Source organism: Spermophilus citellus (assembly GCF_964194105.1).
Source record: "Spermophilus citellus genome assembly, chromosome: 14".
Classification (NCBI taxonomy): Eukaryota; Metazoa; Chordata; class Mammalia; order Rodentia; family Sciuridae; genus Spermophilus; species Spermophilus citellus.
This window is the reverse complement of record NC_138194.1, coordinates 82,778,581-82,796,177: the sequence shown is the minus strand read 5'-3', so window position 1 is coordinate 82,796,177 and position 17,597 is coordinate 82,778,581. Positions and strand designations below refer to the sequence as shown.

General features: G+C 45.1%; 1 long non-coding RNA gene across 1 annotated transcript; it reads left to right on the top strand.

Annotated features, from left to right (window-relative positions):
* Positions 1-14,792: 14,792 nt before the first annotated feature.
* On the top strand, positions 14,793-17,348 carry LOC308633574. The gene is made up of 2 exons (XR_014018802.1): positions 14,793-15,098; positions 16,864-17,348. It is a non-coding gene; the product is annotated as an uncharacterized lncRNA (long non-coding RNA).
* The last annotated feature ends 249 nt before the right edge of the window (positions 17,349-17,597 follow it).

Below are 17,597 nucleotides of genomic sequence, written 5' to 3'. Positions count from 1 at the left end.
CTGAGATACTACTTCAGACAGCTAGGATGAAGTCAGGCTTGGTATTTGAGCTTTCGCTGTAGCCTTGTGTATGAGAATGCTCTCTTCTGTTTATACAGCAGATTCCGGTTCCAGCCACAGATGTTTCCGGCACCTGGTTAATTTATCCAGGAAAGGCTCAGGCTTGTTAAGACTCCAAGTCTCAAAGCAGAGTTTTATGGGTGGGGAAACTGAGGAACTGACATGGTTATGGGATTGGATCAGATCACAGCTCACTGGATGCTGGATGCAGGACTCAGGCCAACACAACTGGTGGGCCCTAGGCAGGGGACCAAGGTCTCTCTCCCTGGGACTGCCTTCCTCTCAGGGTGACTAAGGCTTCTCAGACCCATGACTCCAATTAAGCTTCAGAAGTAATTCAGGGACTGGAGGTCCTGCTGGGAGAGGACCTGCTTTGACAAAGGAGAGGCCCAAATCAGGAAACCAGATGCTGTTTCCGGTGGGAAAGAACTTTGGCAGCATCAGAGCTGTGAGCTGGAAGGCTGCAGGCAGTCAGAGGTGAGCTGCCAGTATCCAAGCTGTGTCTCTCCTGCTTTTCATGAGCTGGTTATTTCTGTCCCTTGAGGGGCCCATGGTAAGGCTGTCTCAGTGGAGGGATGTTCTGGAACCCAAATGAATCCCTGTCTACATGATTGGAATCATTTGTCACAGACCTGTCCAGAGTTGGAGCAAAACATCCCTCATACCCCGTGGAGGGCAGTGGTTGCCAACTGATGGGGCACATCAGAATCTCCTAAGGTGGCAGGTGGGGGTAAAGGAGTAGGAATCTTAGGTGCAGTTGAAAAAGGCTTATTTAATACTCTAGTTTTATATTATGATTTTTTTAAAAGAGAGGAGAAAGAGAGAGAGAGAGAGAGAGAGAAAAATTTTTAATATTTATTCTTTAGTTTTTGGCAGACACAACATCTTTGTTTGTATGTGGTGCTGAGGATCGAACCCGGGCCGCACACATGCCAGGCAAGCGCTTGAACCACATCCCCAGCCCCTCCCCCCCCCCTTTTTTTTAAGAGAACCTGTTCTGATTTGCCCCATCTGGGCACTTACTGAAAGTGAACTACCCAAAATGAAGCTCAGTTGAACTTTCCTGGCCATTTGGGGTAACCTGCTGTTCTAAAAAAAAAAAAATCTGAGAAACTAAATAATTTTAATGTTTATCAAAAGTGGATATAGATTAAAACAAAATAATAGGTGGAATGACATAAAAATAGACTATTTTTTGCTTCCCTCACTCAAACAACAAGCCCAGAACAGAGAATTCTGGACATAGTCACAGCGATAAGATGAAGACAGAAAATAATAAAATGCCACATCTTTGCTGAATTCCAGCTGTCCTCAGAGACAAGAATGGATCAGCAAGTGGGCTTTGCATTGTGTTTGAAAAGCCAGCTGACTTGGGTGTGCCAGAGCTGATGAAAAAAGAGAGTCTCAGTACACAGCAAATCTACAGACACTACCGCAGGTCCCTGCATCTCAATTCCACCAAACCTGCCATTGTGTTCCTGGGAGATGTGAGGTTGAGGCCAACTCAGGCCTCACCTACTCCAGAGTCAGAGGTCAAACTTCACACCTTCGGTCCTCAAAAGCCTTTTTAGCTTCCTTCTTTGAAAGATGAAAAGGAGGCACCAGGGTGGCTAAACAGAGCTCCTATTTGTATACCATAGTTTTAAGTCACCAAGATCTGGGGGAGGGTCAGCACCACAGGAAAGCTATATGCTAATTTATTAAGCCTTAGTTTTCTCATCTGTTTGTATAATAAAAGATTAACCTCATACTGCTAATTGTAAGGATTAAATAGTTTGCACATTTTGTAACTCAAGGCATAACACATACTCATAAGAGGACTTTGTTTATAAGATGCTACAGTGGCGAGAACAGCTTTTTGTCAGTCCTCCATCAGTATGGCCACTCTTATAACAGAAAGGCTCTGAAGAATGGGGCATTGCGTGGATTCTGTAGGGTGTGGCATTGGCTCTAAGTAGCCTTCACCATGGCTGCACGCCCTCGCTCATCTTAGTGAACAAATAGCAGTGAGCACCTGTTATATACCAAATCTCATGCAGGCCCTGGGGAGACTCAGAATGAAGCTAGTTCTCAGAACCTTTGGGCTCTGTGAAGAGGGAGCCCTTGAGGCAATGTGGCCTCTCAGTGTTCAGAGCGCCTCACCCCTGATGTGCTGGGTGGCTGGAACTGGGAGAGCAGCCAGCACAGCGCAGGGATGGGGCCAGTGGATCAATCGCTCTCTCTCTCACAGGAGACCTGACTGGCACATGTTTAGGGCTGCCACACTGCCTTCCCGGAGCTGACAGTCTATAGGAGGAGACAGACGCAAAACAAATAAGTATGTTAGTACTTGGTGATTTGTAGTGGCGATTGGCCTCGAGGAGGAGCAGGACGGGAGCCGTTTTGTGGTATCACAGAGGGTCTGTTACTATCAGAGGTCCAGGGCTTCCCTGAGGAAGGGATTCCCTGGGGAGGGAGTTTGAAAGTTGAGCAGGGTTTGACCAGATGAAGAGGATCAGGAAGAGTATATACCAGAGAATGTGAGGCTGAGACTAAGGGATGTGCTAGAGGGGAGAGAGACAGACAGACAGAGGCAAAGGGAGATCACTGAAGCAAAGTTAATGGTCGAAAATTGTTGCTGAATCTCTGGGGGCTTAAAAAAGGGTATTGTCGGGGGCTGGGTTGTGGTTCAGTGGTAGAGTGCTTGCCTAGCATGCGTGAGACACTGGGTTTGATCCCTGGCACCACATAAAACTGGTGGGACTGCAAATTGGTGCAGCCAATATGGAAAGCAGCTTGGAGATTCCTTGGAAAACTGGGAATGGAACCACCATTTGACTCGGCTACCCGAAGGACTTAAAAACAGCACACGACAGGGTTTCAGCCACATCAATGTTTATAGCAGCATAATTCACAATAATAGCTAAACTGTGGAACCAATCTAGATGCCCTTCAGTAGATGAATGGATAAAGAAAATGTGGTATATATACACAATGGAATATTACTCAGCAATAAAAGAGAATAAAATCATGGCATTTGCAGGTAAATAGATGGCATTGGAGGAAAGAATGCTAAATGAAATTAGCTAATCCCAAAAAACCAAATGCCAAATGTTTTCTCTGATATAAGGAGGCCGATTCATAGTGGGATTAGGGAGGGGAGCATGAGAGGATTAGATGAATTCGAGATAGGGCAAAGGGGTGGAAGGGAAAGGAGCTGGTATGGGGGGGTAGAAAAGAAAGTGGAATGAGATGGACATCATTACCCTAAGTACACGTATAAAGACACGAATGGTGTGACTATACTTTGTATACAACCGGAGATATGAAAAATTGTGTTCTATATGTATAGTATGAATTATAATGCATTCTGTCATATATAACAAATTAGAATAATAAATAAGCAATTTAAAAAATAGAAACAAAACAAAATAAAGCTATTGTGTCCATCTACAACTAAAAAAATTTTTTTTAAAAGGGGGTAATGTCTCTTCTTACTCCCCCCCCCCCTTCCTGCTTTGGGATTCAATGGTTACATAGTTTTTCAGGAAAAAAAAAAAAAAAAAAGACTTCCTCCTTCCCCCCAGTGCATACACTCTAAAGAGATCCAACTGAGATCTTGTATATAAAATATCAGAGAAGTCAGGATTTATCTGCTCTTTGGAGGACTTTGGGAAATGCTGACCTTCTTGCTAGCACTTTCTTCATTAAGTCATTGATACTGAGGGCCTCTGGGAGTTGCAGAGAGATCCCAGTTCTCTTCACTGTACTAAAAAAATGATGAAATGTCGAAGCAGGTTATAAAACTGGTTCTGAGAGGGCTCAAGTTTGCCTCAGCCTCAAGGACTCAGTATGTCACATTAATGTTTGGAGATTAACCACTGGAGGCTCTCAAGGCCAGGCTGCCTCCCAGACATTGGCCCTGTGGAATGCTCCATGTGTGGGTGGCTCTGTGCTCGTCACTGTGAAGATGGCAAAGGATCTTGTGTGCACCAACACGCAGAATAGTCAGAGAAGTGAACCTTTTGAATTTTCTCATGAACATTTTCCTGAGATCTGTAACTTTTCTTAAACACTAAGAATCCTTACCCACTTAGCATCTTTAAAACCTGTTTCCTTTCACCAACTACCCTAGCCAACCCCTCTGACCTGGATAATCAGACACCTATCATAAGAGTGTCTCAGATGATTCCTGGCCTCCTGGGCCTGAGGACCCCATCTCTAGCTCCCACATTTTCTGTTTGTATTTAGTTCCAGGGCCACTGTAGGAGACCGTTGTGTTTTCTTCTTCAACCATAAATACATTAGCAATAAATATAAATCTCAGCAGCTTTCTCTTGGAGGAGAATTGCATTTCTTTTTTTTTTTTTAAAGAGAGAGTGAGAGAGAGGGAGAGAGAGAGAATTTTAATATTTATTTTTTAGTTCTCGGCGGACACAACATCTTTGTTTGTATGTGGTGCTGAGGATCGAACCCGGGCCGCACGCATGCCAGGCGAGCGCGCTACCGCTTGAGCCACATCCCCAGCCCGAGAATTGCATTTCTAATATTACTTGAAAGAGATCAGTGCTGTGGGCTGAAGCATTCGATTCTGTTTTCTGCTGGTCCATGCACCTGAAGGATGACTCTTACTAGATTAGACGTCTTCCCAGGCTCCATTAGCATTGAGTATTTTATCTGCTCTTTCTCGAGAGAGGAGTGCTCCCCCACAAGCCACCCTCCCGGCTCATTGCCAAGTCCTTGTGTCTCACTGTGCATCTGCTGCTACTCTGCTCAGCCCTTCTGAATGGCCGCTGACAGTGATTGGCAGCAAAGGGTTTCCAAGAATATTTGAAAAGAAGAATGAAAAAGAAAGAGAAGAGGGAAAAGGGAGGAAAGTAAATCAACTAAAAGAGACAGAGAAGTTTTGCCGAAAGATGACAAGGAATGAATAGGTTTCTGCACGCTCCACATGACTGATGGTGCAGACCCAGAGGCTGGCCCTTTGAGTTATAGCTACCAGCTGGCATTCGCTGTAGCACCCATATGACACCCTTATACGGAACTGATAAATCCTATAATGTGAGTGCTGACTGGGGTGTTTCTGGTTTGCATTTTGTCAGCCCCTACTGTTCTTAGATTTTAAGGGCCAGAATCCAGGTTTGCAAGGAGAGGAAGGGGTGGAGGTGGGAGCACTGCATTTTCCACTGAAGCACCAAGACCATTATAAATTCTGATTTAGACATGGCTTAGGAACCAAAGTACTCAGATCTAGAGAGGGTGGGAGGGCCAGTTCCCACCTGTTCACCTTGTCTCTCCTCCCTTCCCACTGCCATTCCTTTTGGGAAAAGAGTCTCAAGCTGTGTCTACACAGCATTTGAGGAACCACGTGGGAAATGGATGCTCCAGTTCTTCAGGTGCTGCAGGTAGATGCTTTTTGTGACTTCTTTCTAAAATGGAGCCCTGAAAGTGCACCTCCTCCTGCTAACAGTGCTGCAGGGATGTCCCCTCTCCCAAGCCCTCTGGATGTGATTCATACTGTGGTTTGATGGTCAATGGTGTGGGGGCGGGGGGTTGGTGGCCTGCAGCTGCATGCCATGTAGCCTCCTCGATGCTGCTTCCCTCACACTTAGTTGTGAGGTGTCAGGCAGAGTCCAGCCAGAAATCCAAAACCACTGCCAGTTCTTAAAGAGAGGGATCAAAGGTAGGGAATTGATCACACAGGTAATGTGAAGCCAACAAGGGATGCTTCAGCCACCCAGGGGTCAGCAAGCAGAGAGGCATAGACGTCAGGACAACATCCTAGGGTGGGGCCCTGGTCATGTGGCACAAGCAGGGCCTTCATGGTTCCCCCAGCAGGATCAGGAACCATGAGCCACACATGGCTGCCAGGGTCAAGGATGAAGGTGAGAACTATCCTGGATTTTTCTTTCTATCACCTGCCTGAATTTGTCAACTTGGGCTATCATAACGTCCGTTGCACCACAGGCTGGTGGGGGTCAAGGTAAAAATTTATTTTCCCACAGTTTTGGAGGCTGAAGTCCCAATCCCAATCCCACAGGATTGATTCCATGTGAGGATTCTCCTTGTGGCTCCTAGACAGGTGCCTTCTGGCTGAATCCTCACAAGACCTCTCCTCCATGCATTTTCAGATAGAGGGAGGAGAAAGGGGAAGGAAAGAGCACTCTAGTGTGTTTTCTTATAAGGACACCAGATCCTATCAGATCAAGGCCTCACTTTTATGACCTCATTTAAACTTAGGTACCTCTTCAAAGGCCCTATCTCTAAATATAGTCATAGGGGTTAGGGGTTCAACATGAGAATTTGGAGGGACACGGTTCAGTACATAAGACTTCCCATTAGGCCTTCTATGGGCCAAACCAATGGTTGACATGGAGCCTAGGAAATTCGGCCCCCAGGGTCAGTGCCTACGTGATAAAGTAGAGTGTGGGGTCAAACCCTTGTGTTCATGGGGTGTGTGCATATGCTCAGAATTGGCATCTATTAGCAGAGGAATGAGGGAATGGATGCTGGTCAGACAACCAACAGTGCCTTCTCAGACTGACCCCAGACTTGTTCTGTTTCTAGAACTATCGGGCCTTCTTGTCTTGTTCATATCTTTTCTACTCTTGGAACTCTCCTCACCCCTTCTTCTCTCTTGGCAAATGTCCACCCACCTACCTTTTTCCCCCCCCCCAGAATCAACCCTTTTATCTGGCTGAATTCTCACCTTCAATGCTATTCCATCTATATGTTGTATTATTTTTTTTTAATTTATTTTTTAAGTGTAGATGGACACAATACAATGCCTTTATTTTTATGTGGTGCTGAGGATCGATCCCGGGTCCCACCTGTGTTAGGTGAACACTTTACTGCTGAGCCATAATCCCAGCCCCATATTGAATTATTTTGTTTATTTAAAATAACAAATATTTATTAAGCTCCTACTAAGTGCCAGATGCTGTTCTGGGCTTTGGTCATGGGTCAACACATAGAGAGGGGAAACTATCCATAAATAAATGAGCAAATGCATCGTATTTGTATTTCTGTTGGGGATTTTTAAAAAATGGTGAAAAATAAAACAAGGTAAGGAAGGTAGGGGGTGCCAAAGGAATGGTTGGTATGCCTAATTTATTCTAGCTTGGCTGAGAAAAGCTCAGAGAGACAAAATGTCCAAGCAGAGAATTTAAGGACAAGAGCCAGGAGGGTTGTCCTCATTATGAATAATGACCCCTCAAATATGTCCATATCCTAACCCCCCCCCCACCTGTGAACATGGGACATTATGTGGTAAAAGGAACTCTGTAGAAGTGATGACTGATTTGGGATGGAGAGATTATCCTGGTGGGCCAGTGTCATCACAAAGGTCCTCACAGGGAGGCAAGAAAGAAGTGGGACAGGTGACACACAAAGCAAGAAGCTGGAGTGGTGTGAGGAACCTGGGTGCTGGTGGTCTCTAGGAGTGGAGGAGGGCAGGCAAGCGGGTTCTCTCTGAAGCTTTCAGAGGACGCAGCCTTGCCCACACCTCGGGTTTAGGTTTTGGATTCCAGAACTGTAACCTCTGTGTTATTTGAAGCCTCTAAAGCTGTGGTAATTTGTTTCAGCAGCAGCAGGAAATCTATACAAGACTGTCTGGGGAAGAGTGTTCCAGACAGAGAAAGGGTGAGGGCAAATGTCCTGGGCTAGTGAAGCGTCTGGTGTGTTCATGTCATTTATGGATCATTTTCAGAATCAGCAAATTCATTTAAATATTTACTGAGCACCTGTCATCCCTCCCCAACTTCCAGAACCCTACGTGTACCTCACTTGGTAACATTGCTTGTTTGCGTTTCTGCCCTTTGACTATACAAACTCTTTGAATGAGGGGTGGGGGGCTAGATTTTTTGTTGCCTTGTTCCTGGTGCTGGTACAGAGTAAGCACTTGAAAGAAATATTGCATTTGACCGAAGACTTTTCATAAGATTTCTCTCAGCACAGATAAGCCCAGGTACCACAAGATGGCCACAGAGTGGTCTCCTTGGGTATTTGTTTGAGAATTTGTCTGGATTTGTGGGGTGGGCAAAGAAAGTGCTGGTTGTTGGCATGGATTAACTGTTCTCATGATTTTCAGAGCTCTGAGCCGGAGCTGAGGTTTCTCCATGTCGGGTCAGGTGCCCTCTTCACCCCTAGTGTGGTCAGGTCTGTTCTTTACTGAGAGGTGTTAGTGGGTCCCTCACTCCCTGCCATGGGGGCCAAGGGACATGTCGGGTAACAGGAGACCAGGGCTCTCAGGCTCATCATTAAAGACTTCGTTGTTTGTTTCCTTTGTTATCTTTTGTGAGCCCAGCTGTCATGGTAACAGGGGAGTTATCAAACCCTCTGCACGCCTGAGAACGCAGTCTCCCTGCTGTACATCTCCCTGGGGTGGCCTCTGGCTCTTGTCTGCTTCCCAGCTAGGCTGGAGCACAGTCCTCACCAGCTGGGGAGAGAGGAGTACTTTCCTCAGAGCCCTTGGAAGCTGTTTCGGGGGATGTTTGCTGATTTTCAGTTGCTCTGCTCACCAGCATCTTCATTATTTCACACTCCAAATACTTAAAAGTGCCATTGGGTCACCCTCAGCTCGCTGCAATTAACCACTGGCTTTCAAAATCCAGCTGTGCTCAGCATTTCACTGATGGTTACAGATGCAGGGAAAGAGGTTGAGGCTCTCTTGTGTCAGACTGGAGTAAGGCTGGGGCAGGGGGAGGGGAGGTGGGTTTGGGAAGATGGGGGTCTGGATGTTGGAGATAGAGAGGAACAACAGGACACAAAGTGCAGAAGTGCAGAGGGAGGCAGGTGGCCTGAGCACAGGTCCCCAGGGAAGGACAGGGCTCCCAGGGAGTGGGGAAGGGTGGTGTGAATTGGAAGAGAGAGAGAAAGGTTGGGGTGTTTGTGGAGTCCCAGCAGCAGAGCGAGGGCCTCTGCATCACTCATTAGACATAACCTCAAATGTGTCTGATTGACACTATTGTTCCCAATTTTACCAACACTGGCACATAGCAAGGGCAGGATTCAACTCCTCTTGTGCTCATCACAGACACTGCCTGCTCTAGTATTTATCATGCACTTAAAAAGATTAAAAAAAAAAAAGTTGGGCAGTGGATCTTCCCCTGGAATTCAGAGCCCTGAATTGGCAAGATCATGCTGTAGTGACCAATGGCCCAGTGCAATGAGCAATATTATAAAGGGCTCATCTTGCACTCCAGCTTTATGTCCCCTGTGGGGGCTTCACTCAGGGCTCCAGACTGATGGGTCAGTCCCAACCTGGAATGGTGTGCCACTTGGAGTGAAAGGAAAAGAGCATATGGCGGGTTCTGAGCTGGCTCTTCAAGCTTGGCAGAAGCACACAGGGTTCTGTTCACGTTTCTCTGGCAAAATCCAGTTGTACAGCCAAAGCGGCTGCCCACGGGACAGGGGAGTAAATATTCCCTCAAGGAGGGCCAGGCTTGCTTTTGGATATCAATATGGTCAACTGTGAACAGCAGAACACATCCCTGGGGCTTCACCCTTCCCTAGACAATATGGCCTTCGTTGTGGTGGGTGTGTGGCTGGTGCAACAGACTCCCAGCCATCTGCCATGGAGAAGCACTGCTATCCTGGGCTTGTTTAACCTTTGGTCTTGCTTCCTCCTTGGTAAAATGGGGGCGATGATATCTCCTGCTCATAGTTGTGGAGGATCAAAGGAGATGGTAGCTGGAGATTGCACATATTTAGCAGTTAATAAGTATTACTTTGCTTCCCCAGCTCCTGAATAAATTATATTTTCTTAGAACGTGTACTAAGTTTGCATATAACAATTTTTTAAAATGATATAAAAGTGAAACTGAACTGCATTAAACATTTTTATATTGTTTTAAAAAATAGCCACAGGTGAAAACAAGTGTTTGTTTCTTTTTTTATTTTCACTTTTATTGAAGTGCATTGACAAATGAAAATCATGTTTAAGGCGTACAGTACAACTTGATATCTTGATACACACATACACACACACACACACACACACACACACACACACACGTTGTGGAATAATCACAGACTAACATTTTTTACCTCACACACCATTTTCTCCTCCTTTCTTTCTTCCCTCCCTTGCTTTCTTCCTTTCTTCCTTTCCCACATGAGTGACATCATATACTATTTGTTTTTCTGTGTTTGGCTCTTTTCCCTTGAATTAATGTCCTCCAGTCTCATCTATGCCATGGCATTGCTAATGGCAGAATTTATTTATTTTTTAAATCTTAATAATATCCCAGTCCTTATGTTTCTTATGCTTCATCTTTCCTTCCTTTTCTACTCATTTGAAATACTGTCAGCTAGACCAAGTTTTTTGTTTTTGTTTTTTGGTACTTGGGAGTGAGCCCAGGGGGCCCTTACCACTGAGCTATATCCTCAGCCCTTTTATTTTTTATTTTGAGACAGGGTCCCACCAAGTTGCTGAGGCTGGCCTCCAAATTGTGATCTTCCTGAGTCACTGAGTGCATTGAAGGTGTGTATCATTGTGCCCAGCATCCAAGGTTTTCTAAAGTAGAAAGGAATTGATGACTATATGTTCTTTTTGTGCACAGGTTAAACTTCTATGTGGAACAGACATGGTGGGAGAATACTTAAGCTGTTACTAGAGTGTGGTTGACAATTACTAGTCTTAAGTAGTTTAGTTATATATCAAAAATTCACTCAAAAATGAGGAGGTCTGGGGGTTAGCTCAGTGGTAGAGCCCTTGTCTCACATGTACAAGGGCCTGGGTTGGATCCCCAGCTTCAAAAACAAGAAGCACACTAAAGTTTCCCAAAATGTGTTTCATAGAACACCGAGGCTTTTTCACAGGTGTTGCATGGGACACTGAAGTGCAAGCATGGCCATCATCCCTCACCCCTTCCTGTGTCTTGTCCTTTGCAATGTGACTTTGCAGGTTCTCCCACCAAGGGGCGGAGTCTGTTTCTCCTTCCTGGACTGACTTCAGGCTTGCTTTGATAACTAGAATGCAGCAGGATGAGCCTGTGCCAGCCTAAGTTGGTGTCTCAAGAGCTTTTGCACCCTTCCACGTGCTCTCCCAACTTCCCCAGAATCATCAGCGTTGAACCAGAGGTGAACCATTCCCACGCAAGCTGTCCTGAATCACCAGACCCCTGCCCACCTGGCAGGTATCCACTGACCTGTGAGCTAGTTCAGCTGAGATGAGAACCATCCACTTGAGCCCAGCCCCAACTGATGATGTCTAGGATCATGAGCTAAATAAATGTTCTTATTTTAAAATGTCACTATATTTCACTATTCATCAAAAACTGATATTCCAGAAAGAAAAGTTCTGTGGCCAAATAAGTATGGAAAATGTTGAAGTAGATAAAAGGAACCTTGTTTCTTTTCTATACCACTTTTTACAATCTTATGGTCGCTAGCACTGAGGTGTGGTTACAATAGGTTTTCTATGGGACCTTCACCTTCTCATCTTTTTCATGTATTAAGATTTTAGCAAATATTTTTACAATTTCAGGTTTCTTTAAATTTTATTTACAGAGGATTTTAAAACGTTTTGATTTAGTCACCAGTATTTAAAAATCAGAAGTTAGAGAAACCTAACATTTAAAGCTGCAAGTTCTTTAAGGCAGGAACCATTTCTGTTGTATGCACTTAGGCCATGTCTGCAGAGGTTAAAATCTGGCACATTGTGGTTATTTAATATGTAAATACTTGTCAAACCAATGAGTGGGAGATCATGAGGCTGTGAACAAGGTTGAATGAAATGAATGGGACTTGCTGAGGGAGGGGACTGTGTGCTAGGATGAGGGCCCAAAGCATGGAACTGAGCTGCCTTCCAAACTAGCCTCTTACTAGTGAACCTAACAAAGGGTCCCCTGCCGGGCATTAGGTGTTATGTGTCCAGCGGCATGAGTTGGTACCCACTTCTACTAAACCACAGGATACTTACTCATGTTAGTTAGTGTAGATGTGTTCATTTGATCTGCAAAATGTTTTTAGACTTAAAATTTTTTTTTAAATTATTTGGTTTTTTTAGATACACATGACAATAGAGTGTATTTTGACATATAGTTTTTAAACTTTTTGATATTGTCACAAATATTTAGATATGCCATAAGCATTTATCATCTCTTGAAAAATCAAGGGCTAGGACAATATCAGACCAAGAATTCCAATGGCAACAATGACCTAGAGCTGAAAAGGAGCTGCTCACTCCCTCCTGGCCCCCATCAGCCTTTGTTGAGAAATTGGGAACACATCCACCCAAGAGTAGCTGAAGTAGCAGGGTGGAGATGTTTCTAGAAGAAAAGGAGTTTACACCTGGGTGGAACAGCTGTCATGATCAGCAAGGTCTCTCATACCCCACAGGGGCCAGACATGTTCCCTGTGTCCCTCAAAGCCTAGTGAACTAGACCAGGCCCAGCATGGGGAACAGAAAAAGGTTGAATTGGGCAGAAGACACCCAGCAGATATGAGCCATTTCCTGAGAACCTGCTGCATGCTGCACTAGGCACTGGGGATATAAAGGTGAATAAGACACAGGGGAGCCAGGTGCGGTGGCATGCCTGTAGTCCTGCACTCGGGAGGCTGAGGCCCAAGGATCCCTTGCAACCAGAATTCAAGACCAGCCTGGGCAACAACACAAGGCTTCATTGCAAACAAAACAAAATGAAACAAACAAACAAAAAAACAAAACAAAACAAAACAAACAAACAAATGAGAGGGATTTTATGATCTGGGGCTCTCCCTCAGTGGTAGAGTGCTTGCTTAGAATGCATGAGGCCCTGAGGTCTAGTCCAGCACCACAAAAGAAAAAAAAAAAAATATGCAGTCTCTCTCTGAGGGACTTCTTTCACATCCAACTGGCAAGACAGAACTAATTAGCACACTTTGTCAGGAGCTAAAGTTATCTGAAAATAATAGCACTGATTTCAATGTTTTATAGCACTGGGAATAGAATATAGGGGTGCTCTACCACTGAGCTACATCTCCAGCCCTTTTTATTTATTTATTTATTTTAAGACAGGGTCTCACTAACTTACTGAGGGTCTCACTAAGTTTAGAAGATTGGCCTTGAACTTGCAATCCTCCTGCCTCAGCCTCCAGAGTAGCTAGGATTACTCTATAGTAGCTATTATTACATGTGTGCCACCATGCCAGGCTCAATGGCTTTCCCTAGGTGTCCCGCACTGTTCTTAGCAATTTATATATGATTAACCCATTTAGTTCTTAGAACCTTATGAGGGAGGGGCTGGATATTACCTTATTTGACCTGGAGGATCTTCACAGTCTTTCACTTACTCACCAATATGTAAAATGAGAAGTTAGATGAGAACATTGAGGTAAAGAGAGGTTAAGTAACTTTCTGACGGTCACACAGCTGGTCATCCCAGAGCTGGGGTTCAAGGCAGCCAGATCAGTGGAGTCCTTGCCCTCAACCAACATTCACCCTGGCTTACCCTGGCCCTCAAGGGAGCAGTCTGAGTAGTACTGGAGAGAAGAAGTTTGCAGATGCCTGGGTGACTGAAAGCCCCTCCAGGAAAAGGAAGCGAGATCAAAGGAGAGAGGCTTATAGGGCAGGATGGTGGAATCACAACATTATGGACTGACGGCCTGAGAGCATGCACATCATTTCAGTAGGTGGTGACAGGTGAGGCTGCAGAGTGGATTGAGTGTGACTTCCTCCAAAAGGCTTGTTAGAATTGAATTGCAGCCCAGTTGCCTGCCCTTCCAGAGCTAACCCTCCATGCCAGCCTTTTGAAAGGACAGTAGGTGCCTGGGTGAAAAATCCATTCAAAGCAGAGCCTTCTTAAGCTGTCACTTCTGAGAGGACAACCTTGAAACAGACGCAAAGCCCAAGAAGCATTAGGAACTTGTATGCTAGCCCTTCATCAATACACCTGATTTTCCCTTCAGAGGATGATTGCAGCATTACATAAATTCTTTAAAAAAATTTTTTTTATTTGTTCTTTTTAGTTACACATGATAGTAGAATGTATTTTGACATTTACATACATGGAGTATAATGTCCCATTCTTGTGGTTGAACATGATGTGGAGTTACACTAGTCAGGTATTCATATATGAATGTATGAAAGTTATGTCCAATTCATTCTACTGTCTTTCCTGTTCCCTTCTCCCCTTCCCTTCATTCCCCTTTGTCTAATCCAATGAACATCTATTCTCCACCACCCCATCTTATTGTGTGTTAGCATCTGCATATCAGAGAGAACATTCATTCAGCCTTTTTTTTTTTTTTTTTTTTTTTTGGAATTGGCTTATTTCACTTAGCACAATAGTCTCCAGTTCCATCTGTTTACTGGTAAATGCCATAATTCCATTGTTCTTTATGGCTGAGTATTATTTCATTGTGTGTATATACCACATTTTCTTTATCCATTCATCTGTTTCTTCTGTTGAAGGGCACCTAGGTTGGTTCCATAGCTTAGCTATTGTGAATTGAGCTGCTATAAACAGCTCAATGCTATAAACATTGATGTGGCCGTGTCACTGTAGTATGCTGATTTTAAGTCCTTTGGGTATAAACCAAGGGATGGGATAACTGGGTCAAATGATGGTTCCAAATGGTGGTTTTCTGAGGAATCTCCATACTGCTTTCCAGAGTGGTTGCACCAATTTGCAGTCCCACCAGCAATGTATGAGTGTACCCTTTTCTTCCTCACATCCTCACCAACATTTCTTGTCACTTGTATTCTTGATAATTGCCTCTCTGACTGGAGTGAGATGAAATCTCAGCATAGTCTAATTTGCATTTCTCTAATGGCTAGTGATGCTGAACATTTTTTTTTTTCACTTATTTGTCGACCATTTGTATTTCTTGTTCTGCATCATTCTTCCTGGGCACATGTTTGGCAGTTTTATGGTGCTTCTTTCACGAAAGCTGCAGAAGCCTAGTGAGCTCTGGAACTACCCAGAGACGACCACCCTCTGTGGAAGGCAAGAGCTGGCTCGCTTACCTGTTGGTATTTTGTTCGCACTTGTCGATGCAGAGTCCTTGGCTGGAGGGTGTTCTGGTGTCCGCTGACCAAGAGTGTGAATTCCTGCCTCATTCTACCAGCCAGCAAGGTAGGTGCCCACAGCGCTGTCCTCACCAGGCCTTCCCTCCACCCACAGCTGGACGTTGCTCTCTTCCTTGCAGCTGTGGAGCAGTTTATCAGGACTTTTTGAGGGAACCTTGAAGAAGCAGCTTCATCTCAGTTCTTCATTTGCAGAATGGGCATAATTATCAGCAGCTAGTGCTCTCAGGAGGATGGAATGAGGTCCTCTGTAAGTTCTGGCACAGTGCCTGGCACAGAGTAAACCCTCAGTAACTACCTCCTTCTCCCTTCTCCTCCTCTTCTTTTCCTTCCTTTCTTCCCTCTCCTCCTTTCTTCCCCCTCCCTTGTTTCTTTCCTAATCATTAGAGTTTATTATTAGAGTTTGGTTAACATGGCTCTCTACCAAACCTTTTTGTGGATTGGTGGACTTTTGCTGTGATTACTGACCACTTCAACATCTCAGTGGCTCGTGGTGACATTCTTTTCCGGTGCACCTTCCAGGAGGTAGAAGTGGCTGTGGTTCTGCCGACTCTGCAGCCCCTGGGTGGCTTGGTGGGGCTCCTCTGTATCTTCTCATTTGAGAAGCCAGTTGATGGTGGTCTGTCGTTGGGCCATGCTCTTCTCACAATGGAGGGCAGTAGTGAGAGGGACGGAGCCAGACCATGCAAGAATGCATTTAAAACTTTGTTCCATGGAGATGAAAGTCACCACTGCTTCCATCCCATGGACCATCCTAAGTCCAATGGCCAAATTCAATATCAGTGAGGTGGGTGTTGTACTCTGCCTTGAGAGAGAAAATGAGTACTTGTGAACAAATGACACAATCGATGACTGGCAGGTGTGGTTCTGGACTGGAGCAGAGCTGCGTGGAGAGGGCTGCTTGCCAGCCACTGACTTCGCCTGTCAGAGCAAACTGGAGCCATCTGGAAAAGCATAGGCCCCAAGCCCCTCTCCTACCTTCCAGCACTCTGGGTCGGTTCTCCCTGGACTTCCACTGGAAGTCCAGGGCAAGAGAGCTCATTCTGCAGTCCTTACAGACCAGCTTCCTGCGACTGGGAGCAGGGTGGAAAAGCACGGAGAAGTATATTGGAGAGGCCAATAGAAGATGATTTGGTCATAATCTGATTCATAATAAAGTACTCAAATTGCAGAAAATGGCCCACAAGGAGTTGCTTGGAAAACAGCAACTCCCCGTTCCTACATGACCTAGAAAAACTTCCAGGCTGACTGTTCATAAAGTTAAAATGGGGGTGGGGGTGGGAGAGGGATGAAGTCGACAATAAATCTCCCAAGAGATCGTGCTATAAATCTGAGGAAAGCCCCTTTTGGGTGACATAAGGCACAACCTTTAACAGCTAATAGTCTTGAAACTGTTTGTGTCTGACTGTTCTGAGTCCCTAAGTGGTTTCCATTCCAACATTGCCATTTATCTTACGATATTTACTTTATTGTGGTAAGTTGCAGTGTATTTTTTTTCCTTTTCCTCCATGAGTTTGTGATAAAATAAACTCAGTGGAGTACAACGGATGCCATCTTATTAATAAGCTTCTCTTAGGAGGGCATGGAGCACAGCCAGCCCAGAGAGAGGCACAGGAAGATTGCATTCATCCGTCCAGGGGAGGTGGTCATGTGCCCGTGCCATTTATGTGATGTTCTAGCTAAGCTGACATGAGACCTCTGAATTCTGAAATAATTTTGAGCAAAATAGTGGCGGAGGGGGGCACAAGCTCCCTGTCATGCTCTGTATCTTTCTGGAAACCTTCTCTCCTTCCGTTCTTTCCCTGTTCTTCCAGGACATGGTACCTTCATCTTCCCGTGGTTGATCACATACCTTCGTTTCTAGAATCTGAAGCTCCTCACAAGGCCTGGTTGTCAGGAAGGAGAATGCTCAGTATTGTCTCCCCATATTTTCACCTCTACCCAAAGTGGATGAAGAATTCTTCCATTTTTTTTCTCTACCCATTCAAGAGAAAGAACCAATCTGAAAAGAACCTGAAGCACTCAGAACCTGAAGCATCCATGGAACCTCTTCTCCTGTCATCTGTCTCTTCCCACGTTGGTGACAAGTCCTCTTGCAAGTACTACTGCCCTGCAGTCACCATATTGGAGGCTGCTCAGACAGGTCGGCCAGCCTCATTCATTTGGTCTGGGCCCTGTTTTACAGCTACACATCTCACCACCTCTGTGTGAATTGGGGGGATGACCAAACTTTGTGTTCTGTCCCAGCTCACTTGAGAAGTCCTGCTTTATAGGAGTATCGGGGTCTTGAGCTGCTTTTTTTTTTTTTTTAAGAGCAAGTGATAGAGGGAGAGAGAGAGAGAGAGAGAGAGAGAGAGAGAGAGAGAGAGAGAATTTTTTTAATATTTATTTTTTAGTTCTCGGCGGACACAACATCTTTGTTGGTATGTGGTGCTGAGGGTCGAACCCAGGCCGCACGCATGCCAGGCGAGCGCGCTACCGCTTGAGCCACATCCCCAGCCCCCTTGGGCTGCTTTTAAAAGAATAATATTTGGGGGTTTTATTCTAT